The following is a 25421-nucleotide window of genomic DNA, read 5'->3' as shown; positions in this document are numbered from 1 at the left end:
ATTATGACAATTCTGAAAGACTTGCCCCCAGAACATGCCATTATGGTTTTATGGCAAGAATATGAATACAAAACAACATTTATTCCGGGGAAAAAAGATGTCAATCTCTTTATCCCATAAGGCACTTAATTGAGACGTAATGGGTGTAAAGAATTCCTCTCCTTTTTTTAAAAAAAATATTTATTTATTTATTTGGCTGCGCCGGGTCTTAGTTGCAGCATGCGGGATCTTCGTTGCCACACACGGGATCTTCTAGTTGCGGCAGGTGAGATCTAGTTCCCTGAGCAGGGATCCAACCTGGGCCCCCGGCATTTGGAGTGTGGAATCTTAACCACTGGACGACCAGGGAAGTCCCCATAATTCCTCTTCTTGATTTGAAAGGGAAGAAGGACTTGTTTGAGGGAGTGGGGGACTGCTTATTTTATTCTCCAGGCACCCAGCACATTTACATTTCCGTATCGGGAGATATACAGTTGCAAGATATTAGCAAATTGAGGTTGGCTCTCTCCCCGTGAAGGAGGCATCTCTTACATTTCAAGTAGCAAGCTGGTTTCTTCCTTTTCTGTACTCAAGTTAATACACTTATTCTCAGTATTAGTCACCTATTTTGCTCGGACAAACCTCGCCTCCCCAATGACACTTCTAGAATAGATTATTTTCTTACGATTTAGCTACTTTGACTTGAATTGTGAATATTATGACTTATTTTCCTTGCTCTCAAAGTAACCAATTTGTATATAAAGATGTTTTTAGAAATTTAAACTAACCAATCCTCAAGAGTGCCTCAAAATTCTACCCCCAGAGAGAGGCAAAGAATATATTGGAGGTGCATATCTGCACATATTGGATCTTCTTACACATTTACCTAATATACAGTATTATTTACATCTTTTCACAGCATCTTTCATGTTCTAGTATTACCCTTAAGTGCTAGCTGCTATTCCACTGGATGAATGTAAGACAAGTTACTTAATAATTTTCTATTGTGAACAACTATGGATTCACTTTTTGCTTTATAAAAATAAATACCTGGATTTGTGTATGTGTATGTTTAAATTTATTCATATTTTCTAGATCTTTGTGTACTTTCCCAAATATCTTCATAAACTAGCTCATTTGAAGTAAACCGCATTATCAAGGAGTATATACACTTTAAAAATGAACATATAGTGAACATATATAATGTAAGTTTGAGTATATTCATAAATTTATAATACCACCAAATTGTATAAAGGTTTCCATTTTCAGCCCTGCCCCCCTTTTTTTTTATTGGAGTAGAGTTGCTTTACAATGTTGTGTTAGTTTCTGCTCTACAGCAAAGTGAACAAGTTATACGTATACATACATCCCCTCCATTTTGGATTTCCTTCCCATTTAGGTCACCACAGAGCATTGAGTAGAGTTCCTTGTGCTATACAGTAGGTTCTTATTATCTATTTTATACATAGCCTTTTTAAAAAAAAAAAACATGATATTACTACTTTGTTAAATCTTTGCCAAAATAATAGGAAAAAAAGTAAAATCTTGCAGAATTATTTTTTGGCAGGAGGGATAGCAGTGAGGTTTGATTATTTTATATGTTTATTGGCTATTTTTTCTCTTATTCTGGAAATTGCCTGTTCACGTCTTTATTCATTTTTGTTTTGTTGGTTGTGAAGGCTATTTTGAGGGGTCAGTAAGATATCAGTTTTTTGCTTATTGATGTATAACCATTTCTTTCCAGGTAACTGTGTCATTTGAATTTTTATGTAGTGCATTTTGCATACAGAATAAATAAAATATCACGTTTTTCCTTTACACTTTCATTTCTAATTGTCATACCTGAGAATACTTTCCTCGACAGAACATTACGGAAGTCACCCATGGTTTTGTTTTGTTTTGTTGGTTTTTCTGGTAGTGTTAAAGTTTTGTTTACTACATGTAATTTTTGAAAATCTATCCATAATGCATTTTGTTCTGTGGCGTGAGATAGGCATCCAGTTTTCATCAGAATAATCCATCTTTTCAGGAGAGATTTGGAATGACAGCTTTATGAACTACTGCTTCCATGTTACCATACCCTTGTTTTTGTTACTTGTCTATTCTAGCACGGGTTTATTATTGTTTTTATTTTACAGTCCTCTATGTTCCAATGCCCCATCATCTCTCTCTTCGGTATTTTTCTGGCTGTTCTTTCACTCCAGATGAATTTTAAAAGTCAACAAAGGGAATCTGGCTGGGGTTGTTTTGAATTTTTGTCAAGTAATTTAGGGTGTATGAACATTTCTACAGTATTGAGGTGTCTCAGGGACAACTTATGCCTCCAGTTTCTGAAGCACTTTAATCTTCTTTAGCTTTATGGATTTCTTCATATTTTTCATTCATAGTACTTGTAAGTAAGTTTACTCCTGGGAATGTAATTATTTTGCTTGCTACTATGAATGCAGTATTTCTAATGCATTTTTTGAGTGTTATTTGGATATCGAAAACATTTTTATATAAGTACCTTTCCTAAGTGAATTCTTTTCTTTTTTTTTTTCCTAATCCTTTTCAAACTTTTCTTTAAGGTTTTTAGTGACTAGCACTTTTATGAGATGGTTTAAACATTTTGGTGATAACAGAACACTTCTCTTAATCTGACTGTGCTTGGAAAGGCTTCTAATCTTTTGCTGCCTCGCCTGAGGCTGAGATTAGTTTAGTTCTCTCTCAGATTAAGAAAGGAGTAAGCACTTTTGATTTAACTAAGGAATCTTATGAAAATGAATGCCTTTTTCAGATGTCTGTTTTTGTGCAGTAGGGAGGGAATCTCATTGTTTTAACTTTGTCATCGTGACCATTCTCATCAATGTGTTTACTAATGTTATCACAGGCTGATCCTTAGATTTCTGGCATGTAACACTGTCATGATATGCTCTTTATTGTTAGGTACAGATAGGTTCATTTCTTCCCATATCCATTCATTCATTCAACCTGTATTTGACCATTTCAAATTAATATATGTACTACAATGCAATGAACGGAACGGAACGGAATGCAGTTCCAGAGTGTGCAAGGATTACACAGAGTAATACAATGGGGTGGTGTGTGACTACCTTAGTCACGGAACCCAGGGCACCATCTCTCTGAAAAGGTGACAATTTCAGCAGATGAGTGATGAGGAAGATCCAACTTTGACCTAATATGAGCTCTTTGAGTGGGGAATGGGTTTGGCCTCTTCAATGTACAAAAGGAATGCCAGTTTGGTGGTGGATTAATGACTGGTATTGAATTTGCTGTAAAACGAATGAATCTTTGGAAGGCCCCTTCTAAGGCCCTGCGCCTAAATTCAGATTTTTTAGTTTTATATTCTTTTTAAAAATAATTTAAGCTTTACATCTCACGACATCTTTATCTGTGTCTGCTAATGACAGAAGGATAATGATAAAAGATGTGCTCTGATCAACTTCTGGCCAAGTTACGCTAAGAAATATAGACTTTCCTTTAGGGATGATGGAAGATTTATAAACAAGGGAGTAGCTTGACCTGATATACATAATCTACGTACGTATATATGTCATATATTATACTATATATATTAGGACTTTGTTTTTAGAGGAGTTTTAGGTTCACAGCAAAATGGAGAGGAAGGCACAGAGAGTTCCCATACACCCCCTGCCCCCCACATACGCACAGCCTCCCCCATTGTCCGCACCCCCCTCCAGAGGGTACATCTGCTACAGCCGATGAACCCGTACTGACACATCATCATCACCCGAATCCATAGTTTACATTAGGGTTCACCCTTAGTGTTGTACGGTCTACAGGTCTGGACAAATGCACAATGACATGTAGCCACCGCTACAGCATCATACAGAATCACTTCACTGCCCTGAAATGCCTCTGGGCTCCACCTGCTCACCTCTCCCTCCTTCCCCATTTATAGTTTCAAAACATCATTCTACTTCTTGGACAGATAATGTACTAGACAAAGGGAACACTGGAAAAAAGGAAACGAGTTTCTATGAGGTACAATTTTCTTTGGCTCTTTGCATTAACATTTTAAAAGTGAAACTAATCTAACTCTGGTCAGATTTGGCACTTGTAATATCTTTCAAAAGGCCTTTGCTCCAAAACAAGTCTGTATCTATGTAAAATCTTTGGCATTATGGTATTCAAGAGAATATTTTAGTCTCCTTTTTATTGTTTAGCTATCAGTAGACCAAAACAATCCAGACAATGGTTACTGCTCAAGTAACTTCTCAGGAGGTGGAAGAATCAAACTACAGATAGGCCATGGTCACCAAAGAAAGCAGACCATCTTCTACAGCTGTGTTCTTATGGCCATGAAGGAGAATTACGTAGCTACGTTGGGGCCTCACACAGCCCTTCCTTCTCTAGATGTGGCTATTTTGTGTGTTCTCATGACACCTATGTATGCTTCCTGTAGCACAAGAACATGCTTATACACACACACACACAGAGTCCACTCTCATTATTCGTGGTAGTAGTGTTCCATACATCACCACAAATACTGAATTAGCAAATACTGAACCACTGCTCCTAGAGGAAATACAGGGTTACGTGCCTATAAACATCTGGTCACATTTTCATCCACTGCCCATATATAACTTTGTTTTATGTGTGTTTTACGTGTGTTTCTGTATAAAGATACCTTACTGAATATATATTGTGGATACACTAGCGTTGAACGCACGTCCATCAGCACTATAAGTCGACCCTGAATGAAGCTTTTCCAACACCTATTTTCTCTATAAGACACGTCACAAACTTCTTAACGCTGAGGAACACTACCTCAGTACTTCAGCACGACACCCAAGGTCATTCTAGGCAGCAAAATCATCAACCAAAAGGATAAAAATGCAAACACCTTTTTAGACCATGTAAAGGACACCTGTGTTTAGAGTAGATCTGAAAAAGGCAGAGCACTGACCTCAGCTAGGGACATGGATGGCACTGAACTAAACATTTTTACCACTGTGCATGTCCATGGATAACTGCAAACATGCTGCAAGTATTGATTTGGGTTGCAAATAATTTAAGTAAGACAGCCTGCAAATACGGAATCTACAAAAGATGAGACTCAACTGTGTATCTCTTCTGCAACAGACTGTGAGCTTTTGGAGGGCAGGACGCAGACACGACCCATCCTTGTTCCAATGAAAACAGCATGGTGTCTAACCCTGGCTACTCCATAGACTACTGTTTTCAAACTTTAAAAAATTATAGCATTCTTTTTTTTTTTAACCTGAAACCCCAGTAAAACAGGTAAACTTGATAAAAGTGGGCTTTCTCTGCTTGACTTTTGTCCTTCTCCTTGCCCTTTTGGGAGGGTAACATGAATTGAACAAGCCGTTATTACAAGCAGGCACCAACACTCTAGAAATCATGCTTTTCAGATTCTAGAATCTTAGCTCAGTGCGTTTTTCCTTACCCAAAGCCGACTCACTCCTCCAGTGCAATTCCAGTGAAAGACCATGATACTACCTCTCCCAGAAAACGAGAGACGAAAACACCACGTATGATTCCTAGCTACGTGTCATTCCTGAGCTGTCTGCAGTGTGAAAATGTCTAATATACAACAGCTGGCACCCCCGGAATGAACACTTCACCACAAACTGTAAGTTGTCCAGTCGGGATTTCAAATGTCCCTCTTCCCGTTGGGAGTTAATTAATTAATTCCAGCCTCCTGGAAGTCATTCATCTCTGCTCTGTGTGGAGTCCTGTTACGGAGATGTGAGCCCCCAAGATCAGTTAAGACGCACGATTTAAAGGGGACTGCACAAAAACCTGCTACTGACATAACCATCTATGTAGGAGGACTTCTGGAGCTCTTTCAACGCATTTCTGTCTTATAACTCAGCCCTGTGTGAAGTTCTAGGAGGACGGCGCTTAAACACTTGAGGTCTGATCATGTAAAATGGAGCAAAACTGGACCTTAATCTGTGTCAACACCAACACAATGAAGTTTTCAGCAGACTTCGTCCCTGGTTCTGGCAGAGGATCGGGGTGACGTAGCCGACGATTTACACGTCTGCCAGCCCTGCTTTTCTTTGCCTATGACGGCTGTGTTAGGAAGTGTTCCCACAGATCCGACGGCTCCAGAAGCTGTCTGTGGGCACATGGCCCCTTTCACAAGCCCAACGTTCTGGAAGATACACCGACATAAAAGCGAGACTCCAGGAGAGACAATGGCCAAGCTGTTCCCCCGCCCCATTACCTGGAAACCCACACGAGGAAGCATCTAGAGTTTCCTGGCGTGAAATTCTAAGAATCAGCGCGTATTAGTGATATGTCCCCAAGATGCCTGTTCAGAGTGAGGGAGGACCAAGCGCGCTGATGCGGGAAGGATGGGAGGGTTAGAAGATCCAGGCTGTGAGGAGAGGCAGGGCAATGCTCCAAACCATTACTGCTGGTTCCGATCAGAGCCCTCCGTGTGAGCAGGGAACCTGGCGGGCATCTGAGACCCGGGGCCAGAGCCACTTTGATGGGCCACTGCAGACTCTCAGGCACCTGTAACAAGACCAGTTCCAAATGCCAACGATGGTAGCACAGGGCTGTGAAAATGCCCCTGGTTACAATCAGGATCCAGGCATCAAGGTCAGGCTGGCCTCCCTGCTAAGAGCAGGTGAGCTGTAGAGTGGGTGAAGCAGCTCAGGGCAAAGGACGCATACGTCTACTGCATGTGTGGTTCCCTCCTTCCCCAGGCGTGTGTCGTTTTCCTTTATTTCCCATCCAGGGGAAGTAAACTGACTTTCTGGAAGAGCACCTAGATAGTTCCTATCCAGACTCAGAATAAACGCTGTTTGATCTAGAAGGATTCTAACACTCACACAACACCCAAAGACTGCTATATTTTTGGTATTGTTGTAGTGCATTTGGACGAAGATACAGTCTTCCTAAGAATAAACACTGATGAGATGTTTGCCCACTCTGTACGCGTCATCATTTCAGCCTCAGCTGGCAATAAAATTTTCACGGAGCAAAAAATCATTACATACACCAAAAATGTCAGTCCCGAAACAGTACAATTAGGATCTTCCATACTCTTCATTCACTCTCTAGTCTTAAGCAATTCATGGTGGCAGAAGAGTGCGTAAGACATTTACCATATCAATTTTTTTCTCTTTCAAATTCAACTAAGCTTACCATTTAACATGGCTAAAAGGAACAAAAGTAGAACTATAAACTTTGTTTTTAAGAATTTTAGTTTTTACAATTCGTTTGTTTTCGTTTCTAAATGAGACCTAAAAATCTTTTCATCGAAGAACCCTAAATTGTCCAACATTTAAATAGATGCCTAAGTCTCTAGCATTGTAGATTATTTTTAAAAACGCTCTATCTTGAAAACAATAGGTTAACTGCAATGTTTTTTTTACTTCTCGTTTTGTTTTGTATTTTGTCAATCTCAAAGGTTAGACCATGGCTAATTTTGCCAGAAAAGCATGTTGTGCTAATAAATCTCTAGATAAATCTGTCTTTGTTCTTGTCAGGAAGCAAAAAGAGCTATCACACATACTTAAGCGTTCTAAAATGTGTTTCAGGAGGTCAAATTCATTCTGAGCTGTGATTTTTCTTCGATGATACAAATTTTCCTTTGCTATTTTAACAGGATAGCAGTTAGTAAAAGAAAATGGTATAGAGTGGGGATTTTCAATTTTTAAAGGATTTGGTTAACGGACTTTGATTAAAATAATTCAATCAAGCGATAAACACACATGAATTAAATGCCAATGAAAACTGCAAAGCTTAAGACAAAGAAATTAAAATCTAATAAAACAATTTAAACTGTTTCTCCTGTATTAAGTAGGTTGGAAGAGAAACATGATGTGATGGGAAGAAACTCAGCTGGAAATGGAGCTGGAAAACTGAGACCTCAGTCCCCAGGGTAACATCATCGAGTTCGGTCACCTCAGAGCTTCAATGCCTACATCCGTGTGATTAAGGAACTGGCTTAGATGACTTGGTCTTGACACAGAAATCTTCACTTACCTCCTTCTGACCTCAGTTCAAGTGTCACTCTCAAGAAAAATGACTCGCTGATCCCCAAGTCTACATGAGTTACTCCTTCATGTCGGGTAACAGATACGTAACACTTTTTTTTTTTTTTTTTTTTTTTTTGCGGTACGCGGGCCTCCCCCTGCCGCGGCCTCTCCCGTGCGGCAGGCGGACGCGCAACCACTGCGCCACCAGGGAAGCCCCGTAACTCGCATTTTAAAAATCGTCTGCTTAACACTTGTCTTTACCAAGAGAATACACATTCCACAAGGGAGGAAATAGGAAGTTTGTTTGGAATTCTGTTTTGTTCACTATTTTTTCCCCAGTGTTTAACCCAATCCTTGGCACATGGTAGACAGTTAACAAATATTCATTGTAGGACTTCCCTGGTGGCACAGTGGTGAAGAATCCGCCTGCCAACGCAGGGGACACGGGTTCGAGCCCTGGTCCGGGAAGAGCCCACATGCCGCGGAGCAAGTAATCCCGTGCGCCACAACTACTGACCTGCACTCTACAGCCCGCGAGCCACAACTACTGGGCCCTCGTTCCTAGAGCCCGTGCTCCGCAACAAAAGAAGCCACCGCAATGAGAAGTCCGCACACCACACTGAAGAGTAGCCCCCGCTCGCCACAACTAGAGAAAGCCCGTGTACAGCAACGAAGACTCAACGTGGCCAAAAATAAATAAATAAATTTAAAAAAAATTCATTGTAAAAGGGATAAGTGAATTAATGAACACTAACTGTTTGAAACAGCCCTTCCCTTTTCATGTTGAGGAAACAATGTATGCAACATTTTTCCAGATAATCAACCACATATTTTTTTAATCCCTTTTTTGGAGAGCTACCTATGTATCCATTATTTTGAGATACCAATAACCCTCAGCATTTAGCTTCTTAAATTTGGACATACATATACTTTTTTATAACGAACATATTCCCATTGTGTTATTTATAATTTGAAATGCCAAAAGGGAGGAGCAAGACTTTTTTATCTCAGACTGTTGTGTTTTCTTTTTTTTTCCCCAGCCTTGAAACACTATTGAACTCTACCTGGTGGGAGGATGAACACAGTTTACACTCTCTCTCATTTTCCCAGTTGGTAATATTAGTGTTTGTTTCGACAACCCATGCTGTCTACCTCACAGGCTATGTTTGCCAGAATGATAATGATAATGATGCGGAACCTTCTTTTTGAAGGCACAGTATGGAACAGTTATTGACTGAATGTGTCTCCACCCACCCTCCATTTGTATGTTGACATCCTAACCCCCATGTGATGCTGTTAGGTCCTTTGGGAGGTGATGAGGTCATGAGGGTGTCACCCTCATGATGGGATCAGTGCCCATAAAAGACACCCCAGAGAGCCCCCTCATACGTTCTACCATGTGAGGACACAGTAAGAAGACGGCCATCTGTGAACCAGGAAGCGCGTACTCACCAGACACCGAATGTGCTGGCACCTTGATCCTGGACTTCCAGCTTCCAGAACTGTGAGAAAGAAACGTCTGTTGTTTATAAGCCATCCAGAGTATGGTATTCTATTGTACAGCCTGAATGGACTGAGACAGTAACATGGTATTACCATTCAGAATACCGCAGCCCTTGCATACACTCTTTGGACGGATGCAAAATACAATGAATACCCTCCTAAAATGCAGACTGTTATGGGGCTTAGGGACAAAATGAAAACATTGATAGAAGATCATTCATTCCTATCTTGGTCGTGAGTCAAAGTTTATTCTCGGTTGTTCTCACTCACAACATTCTGTAACTTCAAGACGAAGTGACTATATTAAAAAACCAAATTGCCAGGCAACCAAATTACAAGTACCTTCCTGAAGAATAATTGAAAATGTCACATGGTAACTTAGCCCCAGCCGAACTGGAACAATCAGTTCTCAATGGCCATTTCAGCCTTTCTAGGAACTGAGATGATTCAAGTCGTTGAAGCTTTCATTTGCTTTTGGGGATATTCATATTTGGAGGTCAGGTTTTTAACCATCACTGGTAGAAAGCTTCTTTCTCTAGCTTTATACAAAGTCCTGACGTTGGTTTGGAACCCTGGGAACCTGCTTTCTATTGATCTCTCTTCCTTTTGGTCCACGCTAACTCCTACTGGAAGTGAGAGGATATGACAGACTAAACCGCACTCGAGAAAACATTTCATCATTGCGTTCAGTCCAAGTGATGTGGCCTGGAAACTGAGTCTGTAGCGAGGAACCCAGGATGATGGAAGATTTGACCTTTGCCAATGCACTGATGTCAGTTACAAACACCGGGCTTACTGATCTTTCAGCAAGGTGGTGGAGATGGAGATATAGCTGGCTTTCAATAATCACTGGTCTTCTGTTTTGTCTATTTTACTATAATATTATATATATATAGATGAGATCGTATATCATCATATATATAACATGTATGTGATTATATATGTTATAAATAAAATACATATGTAAATTAAATACCTACACATGTGTGTGTATATATATAAACTATATACAGGATTTTGTCTGTAATCCACTTTTTTTTTTTTTTTTTTTTTTTTTTTGTGGTATGCGGGCCTCTCACTGTTGTGGCCTCTCCCGCTGCGGAGCACAGGCTCCGGACGCGCAGGCTCAGCGGCCACGGCTCACGGGCCCAGCCGCTCCGCGGCATGTGGGATCCTCCCGGACCGGGGCACGAACCCGTGTCCCCTGCATCGGCAGGCGGACTCTCAACCACTGCGCCACCAGGGAAGCCCTGTAATCCACTTTTACAGGCATCTTTTGGTGTCTAACACTATTCACGCAAGAACACAAACACTGTCCAAATCTTCTTTCCTGTATACTTGGTTTTTGATTGTACTATTTTGGAGCAGCAAACGAAACCGCGCTGAAATGAAATCACGGTGTGCACAGCCCCCTGGAACGCCCGGAAACTTCCCAGCAATTCACTTGCCAGGGTCTAACAGAGAAATCGTTCCATGGGATAAATATGTTTGGTGTATTAGTAACTAAAACTACTTGGGACATTTGATACAAGTCTACAAAATAATGTATTGTTTATTATGCGTATTTACTTCAGCCCATAGCTAATCTGACATGACTCATCTTGTAAGGCGGCAAACAATCCAAGATATGAAAATGTTTGTGAACCTGTGTTTAATTACATAATAGTACTGCTTACATTTAAACACCTGGGAAAATAATATTTTAAAATGGAACAATGAAAATAATTTATCTTTAGGTCTCAGTTCTACAGCCGAGCCAAATGCTGGCCATATTGCATTTGCTATGGTCAGATGTTGTTTTCAAATATTCTGTAAAAGGAGGAAAATTCGGCTTATTTCGTGAAACCACGGGGTTTAGAAGGAGAACTGTATGTTATCTGATAAGAACGAATGCTTTATTCTCCAGCGCAGATAAGGTTTAGGATTTTTCACTGCTCACAAATAAACCATGCATCAACAAATAGGAGCAATATTAAAAATAATCTTATTCAATCCTTTTAATTTTAAGGATCTGAGACCCCTGGAAACTTAATGGAGTCACGACATATAAACCAAATCCCCAGCAAATGGACGTAAAGGAAACACAGAGACGCTTTCCAATCACCTTAGACATGTGCTATTATTACCAGGCTTTGAAGTGTTCCCAAGTTGCAAATTTGCAAAGCTCTCCAAGCTCTGTCCTTTGCCACACTTTGCTTCGTGCAGGAATCTGAGGAACTTAAGGCATGTTGCAAATACTAACTACATGTGAGTGGGCAAAGCGTGTAAGAGGGCATAACTGGAAGAAGATAAATATTAGCCCCACTTGACCATGATGCCAACGAAGGTACAGAGGTTGCCTCAACTCACGCCAGGCATGTGCAACTGGAAGACAGCCCACAGACGCCTTCACTAACTGGAACCACACCCTTCCTGGTTCCCCCTGAACCTTGTGGAAGGAACTATGACAAAGCTCTACTGGAGCACCATGTCCAGAATTACCATGCCCCTAACAAGTTCCTTACAACTGACATGTCAAATAACCGTTTAGATTGTAGGTCAGGTCTAAGTCAAGCTGTGTGCCTATTACACATGCGTATTCAGAAATGAGGAACAGGGACCTAAATGTCCATCGACAGATGAATGGATCAAGAAGATGTGGCACAGATATACAGTGGAATACTACTCAGCCATAAAAAGGAACGAAAGTGAGTCATTTGTAGAGATGTGGATGGACCTAGAGCCTGTCATACAGAGTGAAATAAGCCAGAAAGAGAAAAACAAATATCGTATATTAAGGCATACATGTGGAATCTAGAAAAATGGTACAGATGAACCTATCTGCAGGGCAGGAACGGAGACGCAGACGTAGGGAATGGACATGTGGACGTGGGTGGGGTAAGGGGAGGGTGGGACGAACTGGGAGATTAGGATTGACATATATACAGTACCACGTGTCAAACAGAGAGCTAGGGGGAACCTGCTGCATGCCACAGGGGGCTCAGCTTGGTGCTCTGCGGTGACCTCGATGGGTGGCATGGGGGGGAGGGGGGAGGGAGGTCCAAGAGGGAGGGGATGTATGTATACCTATAGCTGATTCACTTCGTTGTACAGCAGAAGCTAACACAACTTTGTAAAGCAACTATATACCCCAGTAAAAAAAAAAAAAAAAAAGTAGAAAAAAAAGACAAAAAAAAAATGGAATGAGGAACAGGGACCTCCCCGTCCACAAGTTCACACATCGGCTGTGAAATGAATACAGATGCAGGTCTCAAGTTTTCTTAATCCCTTGAATAAGGGGCCCACGGCAAGCAAACTACCTAACCTCAATGAAGAAAAGAAAATGAATGCATACGCGTGTGTCCTGGGGCAAGGTCTATCTTCAGCAGGCACTGTGGCCAGTGAAGAATGAACCCCGACTCGTGTCCCTCAGGGGCTTGCATCTAAGTAGGAAGGATGCGCCTCGTGTGACCAAAGAGGCTTCACTAACAAGCTGGAAATGACACCAACAACAGACGGATGGGAGTCAATCTGTACGGGGCTCGGAGCAAGGGATCAGGGCGCCGAAACCTCACCTTTCCGCAGGTTTATTTAGTCTGGGTGTGTGGAACGACGGGCCCAGCTGACGTTCCTTTATCAAAGTAGCAACCGGAAGGCAGTACGCTGTCAGGATCAGGCAAACGTCACCCTTGCAACTGTCTCCGTCCCCCGGACCGAATTCCATGAAGCCAAACAAGGGAAGGAGTCCTCCGCTCAAGGGGGCCAAATGCTTCTCCCCTTACTTCTAATTCGGCCGCCGTACGTGCACCTCTCAGGGTCAGCTGGGGATGGGAAATGCCCCTGTCAGAGGAGAAGGGCCTCTCACCACACAATGCGGGCGGCGGCAGCGGGGCTGCTCTTGCCTCTGGTCCCACCAGAATAACTTCATCAGAAGACCACAGTTTGCTCACCTCTTCACTGATATCCATCCATTCACACGATGAGCACGTGCCAAAGATCTGAGCGAAATGCTCATTTCCAACGCTGGATCCTGTAACCACAAGGCAGAACACCAGAGGTGGGCCCCCGCCTTTTGGGACTTTGCTGTGACACAAATAGGCTTTCCTGAGTGTAAAGAGACGGGTCGTTCAGTCTTAAATAACTGCATACGGTCCAGGCCCTTATGGTCCAGGATGCCCATCTCAGGTCTGCACCTTTGGAAACAGCTGCTCACGCTGGGACATACAGAGCTGGACCAAGACAATCAAAGCCTTGATAACCAAACATCTCCAATCACCACATATTTTATATTCACGCTGAGAAAAGCAAGATCCTCCTGAAAAAAAAAAAAAAAAAATCCACCTTCCAGAGAGACACAGCTGAGATTCAACCAATTACAGCAAGTTCCTACACCAGACTGAATCCTAATTCCTGGCCCTCTCTACCTGCAGGACCGAGAGTCAGCCTGCAAATATTCACAGAACAGCTTTCGAGAAAAGGTGGAATTGTCAAGCGAGGACAGACTTGGCAATGCTTGTACGGCCTCAGGTGAGAGGGGCAGCATCACGGGATAGGGGGCCTGGGATTGAAAGAGGGGCCTGACCACACGCTTATCCTGTGCGGTAAGGAATCCGTGGGCCTGGGTGTGGCATGGGGGCTGAGGACGTGGAAGGAGCCTTGTGGCCTTGCAGGACGGAAAGGCTGCTCCAGTGCACTGACCAGGCTGGTGAACAGTCCATTCACGGGGAAGAACAGTAGAGGAGAAAGGAGACAGCAGGTTTGACCAACCTGTGTGAGTCTTGACAGTTGGACTATATTGATCTATTTCCCTTTTTCCCCAGCGCTCTGGAAAGCCTTGGGTCTCCCGTGGAGGTGTGTGTATTTCTCCTGGAGAAACTGGGGCCGCATGAAAGACAACTCTAAAGAGATCAGGGATGGGCCTGTGTGGTCTGCTACCTGGGGGGGGGGGGGGGTTCTAGAAGCACCTGGAGGCCATGGCCTCCCATTCCTTCCACCAGCCTGCATCCTAGGCCATTCCTCTTTCCCCGACACGTCTCCTACTGACTTGTACCGAATCGGGTGCAAAATCTGCTCCCACTTTCTAAGCTTTTGAAAGGACTCCTGAGCCATGTCTTTCAGACCCAGGGTGAGGACATTCTGACAGCTGCTTTACTGGAAGGGCATTTTTTTTTTTTTTTTTTTGTGGTATGCGGGCCTCCCTCTGTTGTGGCCATGTGGGATCCTCCCAGACCGGGGCGCGAACCCTGTTCCCCTGCATCGGCAGGCGGACGCGCAACCACTGCGCCACCAGGGAAGCCCTGGAAGGGCATTTTTGACCCTCGTGAAGCCTGGAGAAAAAAAGTGTCAGGTTGACAGTGATAGCCACATAACGCAGAAAAAAACAAAACAAAAAACAAACATGGTGACAAACTGTGCACACACAATACAATATTCACTGATGATCTCTCTTCACTGTTTATCTGACATTGTGTATTATAAGAATTTCAGAGCTTTCTTTAATAAACCTTATTTTCATCTTTCTGCCCAAGGAAACACTAGTTAAGACTCAACTGAACTATGGAGAATTCCAATACAGAGACTCTCCCTCTAAGCCTGACCACATTTAGAGCAGAGACTGGAGCTAACTGAATGAAGCAATAGCCTTTCTGTAGTTGGCTAGCGCCAAAGTGAGGCGGCAACTTATCTTCCCCAAATGTAGGTATGTGAACATTTGTACACCCACACAATCGACGTACTTATAAAGATTGATAATGAGACAATGTGGCTCTCTTTTGTGTGTATTAACATGTTTTAGGCTAAGTCTCCATTTATCCAAAGCTCCGCTTAGGGAAGAAACAGCAAATGGATCTCTCTGCTACTCTATTTTCCAATATTTTTTTTTTTACAGAAAACACCAGCAGCCTTGGTAGGGGAGGGAAACCAAGAATTTTGTTTTAAATTTTCTAGGAGAATATATACAGGAAGTTTTAGTAGGTTCTCTTAGCTATACCAGGTCCTGCATACAGAAAAGTCAGTATCTAACCAGGATACTAACCAGTATCCTGTCCCTGGAGTCCTAGGGGTGAGATCCTGTCCTGGGCATTGCCAGGACACAGATTTGCAGAGCACCTCCAAGTACCGGAACGCAGGGTTGTCAAGCTGAGGACTGCTTTCCTAGGAGTACATTTAAAATTATATCAAGTCCATGCATGCTTGGGACCTGCTCGTGGGTGGGTACGTGAGGCAGAAGCTGAAATCGGAACCACGTATCTGTTATAAAACAAAAACGGAGCTTTTGAATTGCAAATTTTGAGGCAGAATCCTGGCTCATGAGAGTGTGAAACCATATTATTTGCAATCTTGGATGTAAAACTATGCGGTACAGTCTAGACCTGTTCTATTTACTTTCTTTTTTTTCTGCTGCAAAAGTTTTTTTTTTTTTTCCCCCTTTCTTCTCTTCCCCTTAAAAGAAACTAACTGGGCTGGCATGTTCATCAAAGCAATTTACTGAGAATGCATTCTGACAGGCTGCATTAAGAATGTTGACTTGTGAAACAAAGGGGCTGTTTTATCATGCACATAAATTACATGCTTTAAAAAAACGGAAGGTTCAGAATTCTTTAATGATACTCTAGCCAGAGCAGAATGGAGTTTTGCCTATTTTTTTTGTGTCAGTACTTCAAAAGGTTTGCTCAGGAACCCATGGCTTGCAAAACTCACACAGAAAAGACTGCATCGTGCATGATGGACTTCTCTTTGCATTAAATTTAAGTCAACGTGTATTTATTAACTGTTGACCACAAGCCAAGGACTACACTGAATACTGTTAGGGATACAAAGGTGGACTGGACAGCGTCAGAAGAGGTTTTGGGGAAAATATTTCCTCAGATGAGTAGTGCATGGGGAACAGTGAAAAATGTGTACTACATGATTTCAAAGAAGCACTTAATTATACTCGGTTGAGGGCTCATAAAGCATCTTGTTTTAAACCAAATGGTGATCTACATGTTTCTTGAGGGAGGGATACAGAAGGGACAAATATGGATGGAGATTCCGTAAGCATAAAGCAGCATGAACAAAAGTCACATCTTCTCATCTAAGGTGTGTAAAGGTGGATGGTTTGATTTGGTGTCTGAAACACACGAGGATGAAACAGAGATAAGGCTGGAAAAAAGAGAGTAATGGCACAACTGAAAATATTAGAACACTATGGAGATTTGATAAGAAAATGCTATGATTAGAGCTATGCTTAAGAATGGCTAATCCAACAATAGTGTGTAGATGAACGGGTAAGAGATACAACAAAAGATTCATTGGGGGACTGTCATAAAAATTTACTGATTTGCTTTGAAAAACAAGTGAGATGCAAGGAAGAGGGACTGAGGATGCTGTCTGTATATCCTGATAAATGTACAGTGAAGGAAGCATTTAAACATTACTTCTATTATTATTGGCTTGACCAAGGTTTAAGGTCAAATAGTTTTCTTCACGATTTAGGAAAACCTGAAAGTGATACAGACAACAATGAATTTGAAACTTAAATGCAAGGAAAGAAAGAAATAAACACACACATATAATTTACAGTATTATCAAATACACCAAATACCAAGAAATAAGTCTAATTATGTGAAATCTTTTACACGGGAAACAACACAAAATGCTGAGACAATTTAAAGTAGACCTAAATAGAGAAACCTATCATGTTTCTAGACTGAAGCACTTGATATTTTTAAGATACCCATTCTTCCCAGCTTGATTTATAGGTTCAATTCAATCCCTATCAATACTTCACTCAGGTTTTGTGGCAATTGGGAGAAAATCAAAGGGCCTACGTTAGCCCAGGTTAATCTTGAAGTAGACCAAATGTCAGTGGTGTAATTTACCAGCTATCAAGACATACAAAAGAAGCTACAGAAACCAAGATAGTAAGTAGCACAAGAGACAAACAGTCTAGAATCTAGATGACTCACTGATACAGTCAACTTATTTATGAAAAAGTGTCATATCATTTCATTAGAGGAAAGGATTGTCAATTAAATAAGTCATTTTGGTTCAAGTGGATATTAATATTTTTATTAATTTATTTTTATCTTTTTATTTTAATAGTTTATTAATAAAAAAGGAATCTTTATCACTACCTCAAATAAATTAATGTGAAATAAATTACAGACCATCTGTAAAATGTAAATAGTACAACTTGTAGAAAAGAAACAGAAAAATATGTTTATGAACTTGAGGTATACAATAATTTCTAAACTGCACACAAAAATCACTAGGCACAAAAGGAAAAAAACTGATAAATTGTTTTTCATTAAAATTAAGAACTTTGGTTCATCAGCAGACATCAGTAAGAGAGTTAAATGATAACACTGGACCAGTATCCAGAATATAGAATATATAAAGAACGCCTACAAATTCATACAAAAAAGACAACTGAATGGAACATTTTCAAAAGACTTGAACAGACACTACAAATGAGGATTTCTAAATGGTCAATAAGCATAGGAAAAGTTACTCAAGATCATTACTCACCAGGAAAATATAAATGAAAGCCAGAATGCATACCACTACCCAGCGACTAGAATGGATGAAACTGTGAAAAGATTGGCCACCTCAAGTATTTATACAGCTGTGAAGCTAATTAACTATACAGCTTGTGGGAGCGTGAATAGGACAACCTCTTTGGAGAGCTGTTTGTCAGTGCCCACTAAAGCCAATCATGTACCTACCCCACAAATATCCACACAGTTCATTCCTAGGGGTGGACCTAAGACAACAGAATATGCTTGTCCAACAAAAGTACGAGAGCGTTCATCGTGGGTTTATGCATGTGAGCTCCAAACTAGATCGACCCAAACATCCACCAATACAGTGGATGAAAAAAATTACACTTCATTCTTACAAAAAAATATTACCAAGTAATAATAAAAACAGAACGAAATACTGCTGCATGCAACGCCATGAATGAATCTCACAGAGGTAGTCATGAGCAGACAAAGGGAACGAGTGCACCCTGTCTGACCCCATCCATCTACAGGTTAAGGAAGGCTAAACTAACCCATAACAGTAGATGTGAGAGTGACAGCAACTTCTAGGTAAGAGGATTATATCGATCGAGAAGGAGCGCGAGGGAAACTGCCGGGTCCTGGAAATATTTCTATTTTGACCAGAGTATTGGTAACCTAAGTATATCCATACGTAAAATATCACTGAACTTCACACTTAAAGATTTGTACAGTTTATGTACGTTATGCCTAAAACATGATGATAATTTCTAAAACTCTGATTTTCCTTTACCTAGAATGTTATAAAATGTTCCATTTTAACAGAAAAACAATTATAAAGGCAAGTTTTAGAAAGGACCAAAAATCTGGTTCATTTTTTCCCCCTAGAATTCCATTCACATACACATTTTCACATATTACACATTTCAGTAAACAATGGAGAAATACATTTTCCTCACTTTATTTAGAAAAAAGGAGCCCTGAGGCTATTAAAAAGCATAGCAATGATTGGAAGCATAAAAAGGAAACTATTCTTCTTTTATAAAAATGATTACCCTGATAATGTTATATAGTGGTATCTTAAAAGAAATGTTACCCAGTAGAATTATACTATACCTGACCCTTCACATCTCTCATTTCATTTCTAATATATCTTACAGTTAACTCTGAAAAGAAAACGGTCCTTTGCCAACATGCAAGAGATCATGTGCTGAATTTGCAAAGATGGGTAATTTTGACTGCAATAAATTCATAGTAGCAGTAACACGTTTCAAACAGATAGGCCGATATTCTCTTTAACGTATATATATCTTTCTGCCACTCTTTGGCATATGATGACATTTATGGAAAGCTTCACAGGCTGATCTAAAGGCTCATATTCTAAAATGATTCAAGTTTAACTAATTTAAAGCATAAAACTAATGAGGCAAAGTGCAATCGCATCATTGGAGAATTCCCTTTGGTCAGTAGTTTCTGGTTCTAAATGATTTTGAATAAGTATACTCGATAAATCTCTTGGCATATACAGACGGCGTCTCATAATCTTTTAACAAAAGTAATTTGATATTAAAAGAAGCAGGCGGTACGGAATGCTTCCTGCATGCAGGCACGTCAGAAGAGGTGACTGCCAGTCAAAATTTGCATTAGAGGCAGAGCCAAGATTTGAACACATGTCTGTCTGGGTCCACAACCTGTGACCTTTTTTGTTTTCGTTTTTTAACTCAAATAACATCAGGAGGCAATGGCGTGGCAGTCAAGACCAAATGCTGTGGAGCTGAAGCCGGTTTCCTTCCCAGCATCTCTGGGACCTCGGGTAGACCTACACCTGGTTCCTCATGTAACAAGGGCCAATGATAATGCCAGCCTCACTGAGTTATTATGAGATCAGAGGGAGGAACAGCATGGCAAGAATGCCAGCCATATGTATGACCCCATTATGTCTGGGGGGCAGGTTTTCTTGCTGTGTCCTCACGTGGTCTGTCAGCACGCATCCCTGGTGTCCTTCTTTGTGCCTCAAGTGCTTCTTCCAAGGACACTAGTCACACTGATTAGGGCCCACCCTAATGAAGTCACTTGACCTGAATTACCTGTTTAAAGGGCATCTCTCCAAAAACAGTTGCATTCTGAGATACTGGAAGTTAGCACTTAAACATATGAATTTTAGGGGGACACAGTTAAGCCCTTTACTCTGTGTGTGTGTGCAGGTGTGTCTTAGAATCATCGATGCAAGTTATTTTTTTCAGGCTGCCATGTTTTAAATGCAGTAGCTTAATCTTTCATTAATGCAGTCTTTTCTTTCAAAGAATGTTTGTCCCTAAGTGTCATATTCATTAATTTCCTGAACACCTGGGGATATCTGAAATAGAGGTTAAGAACTCTATCTTAACCTTATTTTACTTATTTAACGTACCACATGAGAAGTTAGGGAACTGCAAATACATCCTAGAAATTCCTGTGGGTCTTTAGTCAGAAAAACTCAACCACCTCCGTCGAATCCACCATCGACCAGGGTGGAGGCCCTTGTTAATTCAGACCCTTAGAACCTCCTTGTGTCCTGCATTCTATACATTAACCCAATCACGTACTCATTCATTCAAAAATATTTATTAGACTCTGTGTCCCGAGTGGGACTCTCCAAGCTCAGGGGCCATCAGCAGCGAGCAACAGACACACAGACACACAGACACACGTGTATGCATGCGTCGTGAGAAGGACCTATGAGGGAGATTATGGAGTATATGGGGGACAGGAACTCAGCAGAGGACAGTCTGTTTACAGAATGTAGCCGGAGAATGTCATGCTGATAAAATGACATTTGAGCCCAGACCTGAGGCAAGTGAAGGGGCAAGTCAAGTGGGAATCTGACACAACGTTGTAAATCAACTATACTCCAATAAAATTAAAATATTTTAAAAAATGGGAATCTGGAGAGAGTACTCTGGGCAGAGGGGCACCACAGGGAAGTCTCAGGGCAGGAGTGAGCTGGGCTGACTTAAGAAACAGCAGGGGGGGAGCACGGAGTGGAACTGAGTGAATAAGGATGCACATCCTAGGAGATGAAGCTGGAGATGATGGGGAGGCATGGGCCCATCACCTAGAGCCTCAACGGCCATGGCAAAGACTTGCCTTTGGTTCTGGGGGAGTCAGGGTGCCACTGGCAGGCTTTGGATGGAAGAGAGATGCTCTGGCTTCATCTTAAATCAGTGAGTGCCCTGTGAAGCAGCTCTGAACGCTGTGTGAAGCATAAACGGGGCTGGGACAGAATCAGGGGCCAGTTAGGTAGCCCCTTTGGTAGCCAACAAAGGGAAGATGTGAAGTATAGAGATGATAAAAAAGGTCAGATTGAGGGTATATTTTCAAAATAGAGCTGAGCAGCTTAGGAACTGAAAGCCTACTTCAGCTCATGCGAGTAGAACCACCTCTCCTCAGGGCAGTGAACAGTGATGCTGCCCTCTGGGCTTCAGACCATGGTGGAGACACCAACCCAGTGGGTGCTCATGGACCTCTACGTGTCAGAAGGAGGACGACCCCAGGGATCTCTCTGAGATTCGAGAACACGTAGGGGACACTGGGATGAACATATACACACTACTCTATATAAAACAGATAATCAGAGGGGGGACCTTCAAGGTGGCGGAGGAGTAAGACGTGGAAATCACCTTCCTCCCCACAAATACATCTACACGTGGAACAGCTCCTAAAGAACACCTACTGAACGCTGGAAGAAGACCTCAGACCTCCCGAAAGGCAAGAAAATCCCCATGTACCTGGCCATGTGGCTGACAGGGTCTTGGTGCTCTGGCTGGGTGTCAGGCCTGAGCCTCTGAGGTGAGAGAGCAGACTTCAGGACACTGGACCACCAGAGACCTCCAAGCCCCTTGTAATATCAATCACCGAGAACTCTTCCGGAGAGCTCCGTCTCAACACTAAGACCCAGCTCCACTCAACTGCCAGCAAGCTCCAGTGCTGGATGTCCCATGCCAAACAACTAGCAAGACAGGAACACAACCCCACCCATTAGCAGAGAGACTGCCTAAAGTCATACTAAGTTCACAGACACCCCAAAACACACCACCTGACACAGCCCTGCCCAGCAGAAAGACAAGATCCAGCCCCACACAACAGAACACAGGCACCAGTCCCCTCTACCAGGAACCCTACACAAGCCACTGAACCAACCTTACTCACTGGGGGCAAACACCAAAAACAATGGGAACTATGAACCTGCAGCCTGTGAAAAGGAGACCCCAAACACAGTGAGTTAAGCAAAATGAGAAGACAGAGAAATATGCAGCAGATGAAGGAGCGAGGTAAAAACCCACCAGACCAAACAAATGAAGAGGAAATAGCCAGTCTACCCATATACACACTACTCTATATAAAACAGATAATCAGAGGGGGGACCTTCAAGGTGGCGGAGGAGTAAGACGTGGAAATCACCTTCCTCCCCACAAATACATCTACACGTGGAACAGCTCCTAAAGAACACCTACTGAACGCTGGAAGAAGACCTCAGACCTCCCAAAAGGCAAGAAAATCCCCATGTACCTGGCCATGTGGCTGACAGGGTCTTGGTGCTCTGGCTGGGTGTCAGGCCTGAGCCTCTGAGGTGAGAGAGCAGACTTCAGGACACTGGACCACCAGAGACCTCCAAGCCCCTTGTAATATCAATCACCGAGAACTCTTCCAGAGAGCTCCGTCTCAACACTAAGACCCAGCTCCACTCAACTGCCAGCAAGCTCCAGTGCTGGATGCCCCATGCCAAACAACTAGCAAGACAGGAACACAACCCCACCCATTAGCAGAGAGACTGCCTAAAGTCATACTAAGTTCACAGACACCCCAAAACACACCACCTGACACAGCCCTGCCCAGCAGAAAGACAAGATCCAGCCCCACACAACAGAACACAGGCACCAGTCCCCTCTACCAGGAACCCTACACAAGCCACTGAACCAACCTTACTCACTGGGGGCAAACACCAAAAACAATGGGAACTATGAACCTGCAGCCTGTGAAAAGGAGACCCCAAACACAGTGAGTTAAGCAAAATGAGAAGACAGAGAGATATGCAGCAGATGAAAGAGCAAAGTAAAAACCCACCAGACCAAACAAATGAAGAGGAAATAGGCAGTCTACCCGAAAAAGAATTCAGAGTAATGATAGAAAAGATGAGCCAAAATCTTGCAAATAGAATGGAGAAAAGACAACTAAAGTTTAACCAGGACCTGGAAGAACTAAAGAGCAAACAAACAATGATGAACAACACAATAATGGAAATTAAAAATTCTCTAGACGGAATCAATAGCAGAATAACTGAGGCAGAAGAACGGACAAGTGACCTGGAAGATAAAATAGTGGAAATAACTACCACAGAGCAGAATAAAGAAAAAAGAAGGAAAAGAATTGAGGACAGTCTCAGAGACCTTTGGGACAATATTAAACGCACGAACATTCAAATTATAGGGGTCCCAGAAGCAGACGAGCAAAAGAAAGGGTCTGAGAAAATATTTGAAGAGATTATAGTTGAAAACTTCCCTAACGTGGAAAGGAAATAATCTAGTCCAAGAAGCACAGAGAGTCCCATACAGGATAAATCCAAGGAGAAACACGTGAAGACACATAGTAATCAAACTATCAAAAATTAAATACAAAGAAAAAATATTAAAAGCAGCAAGGGAAAAGCAACAAATAACATACAAGGGAATCCCCATAAGGTTAACAGCTGATCTTTCAGCAGAAACTCTGCAAGCCAGAAGGGAGTCCAGCTTTACAACAAATGCTAAAGGAAGTTCTCTAGGCAGGAAACACAAGAGAAGGAAAAGACCTACAATAACAAACACAAAACAATCAAGAAAATAGTAATAGGAACATACATATCAATAACTACCTTAAATGTAAATGGATTAAATCCTCCAACCAAAAGACACAGACTGGCTGAAATGATACAAAAACAAGACCCATATATATACTGTCTACAAGAGACTCACTTCAGACATAGGGACAGATACAGACTAAAAGTGAGGAGATGGAAAAAGATATTCCATGCAAATGGAAATCAAAAGAAAGCTGGAGTAGCAATTCGCATATCAGATAAAATAGACTTTAAAATAAAGACTATTACAAGAAACAAAGAAAGACACTACATAATGATCAAGGGGTCAATCCAAGAAGAAGATATAACAATTGTAAATACCTATGAACCCAACATAGGAGCACCTCAATACGTAAGGCAAATTCTAACAGCCATAAAAGGGGAAACTGACAGTAACACTATAATAGTAGGGGACTTTAACACCACACTTTCACCAATGGACAGGTTAACTAAAATGAAAATAAATAAGGCAACACAAGCTTTAAAGGACACATTAAACAAGGTGGACTTAATTGATATTTATAAAACATTCCATCCAAAAACAACAGAGTACACTTTCTTCTCAAGCGCTCATGGAACATTCTCCAGGATAGATCATATCTTTGGTCACAAATCAAGCCTTGGTAAATTTAAGAAAACTGAAATCATATCAAGTATCTTTTCCGACCACAACACTATGAGACTAGATATCAATTACAGGGAAAAAAACTTTAAAAAATACAAACACATGGAGGCTAAACAGTATGCTACTAAATAACCAAAAGGTCACTGAAGAAATCAAAGAGGAAATCAAAAAATACCTAGAAACAAATGACAATGAAAACACGATGACTCAAAACCTACAGGATGCAGCCAAAGCAGTTTTAAGAGGGAAGTTTATAGCAATACAATCCTAGCTCAAGAAACAAGAAACAAATAAATGAAAAAGAAATGCAGGAAATAATAGCAAAGACCAATAAAACTAAAAGCTGATTCTTTGAGAAGATAAACAGAAGTGATAAACCGTTAGCCAGATTCATCTAGAAAAAAGTGAGAAGACTCAAATCAACAGAATTAGGAATGAAAAAGGAGAAGTAACAACTGACACTGCAGAAATACAAAGGACCATGAGAGATTACTACTAGCAACTGTCTGCCAATAAAATGGACAACCTGGAAGAAATGGACAAATTCTTAGGACAGCACAACCTTCCGAGACTGAACCAGGAAGAAACAGAAAATATAAACACAAAATGGATTAAAGACCTAAATGTAAGGTCTATCAAACTCTTAGAGGAAAACATAGGCAGAACACTCTCTGACATAAATCGCAGCAACATCTTTTCCGATCCACCTCCCAGAGTAATGGAAATAAAAACAAAAATAAACAAACGGGACCTAATGAAACTCAAAAGCTTTTACACAGCAGAGGAGACCATAAACAAGACGAAAAGACAACCCTCAGAATGGGCGAAAATATTTGCAAACGAAGCAACTGACAAAGGATTAATCTCCCAAACTTACAAGCAGCTCATGCAGCTCAATATCAAAGAAACAAACAACCCAATCCAAAAATGGGCAGAAGACCTAAATAGACATTTTTCCAAAGAAGATATACAGATTGCCAACAAACACATGAAAG

The 25421-nt window shown here is 41.5% G+C and overlaps 1 long non-coding RNA gene across 1 annotated transcript in view; it reads right to left on the bottom strand.

Moving 5' to 3' along the window:
- Positions 1-10361, bottom strand: part of LOC114486645 (uncharacterized) — a 126803-nt gene extending 116442 nt beyond the window's left edge. The window contains exon 1 of the long non-coding RNA XR_003680751.2: positions 9351-10361. This is a non-coding gene — a long non-coding RNA (uncharacterized lncRNA). The remainder of the gene's footprint in view (positions 1-9350) is intronic.
- Between the last annotated feature and the right edge of the window lie 15060 nt (positions 10362-25421).

This window comes from Physeter macrocephalus, chromosome 7 (genome assembly GCF_002837175.3).
Source record: "Physeter macrocephalus isolate SW-GA chromosome 7, ASM283717v5, whole genome shotgun sequence".
Classification (NCBI taxonomy): domain Eukaryota; kingdom Metazoa; phylum Chordata; class Mammalia; order Artiodactyla; family Physeteridae; genus Physeter; species Physeter macrocephalus.
This window is presented reverse-complemented; position numbering and strand designations above follow the sequence as displayed.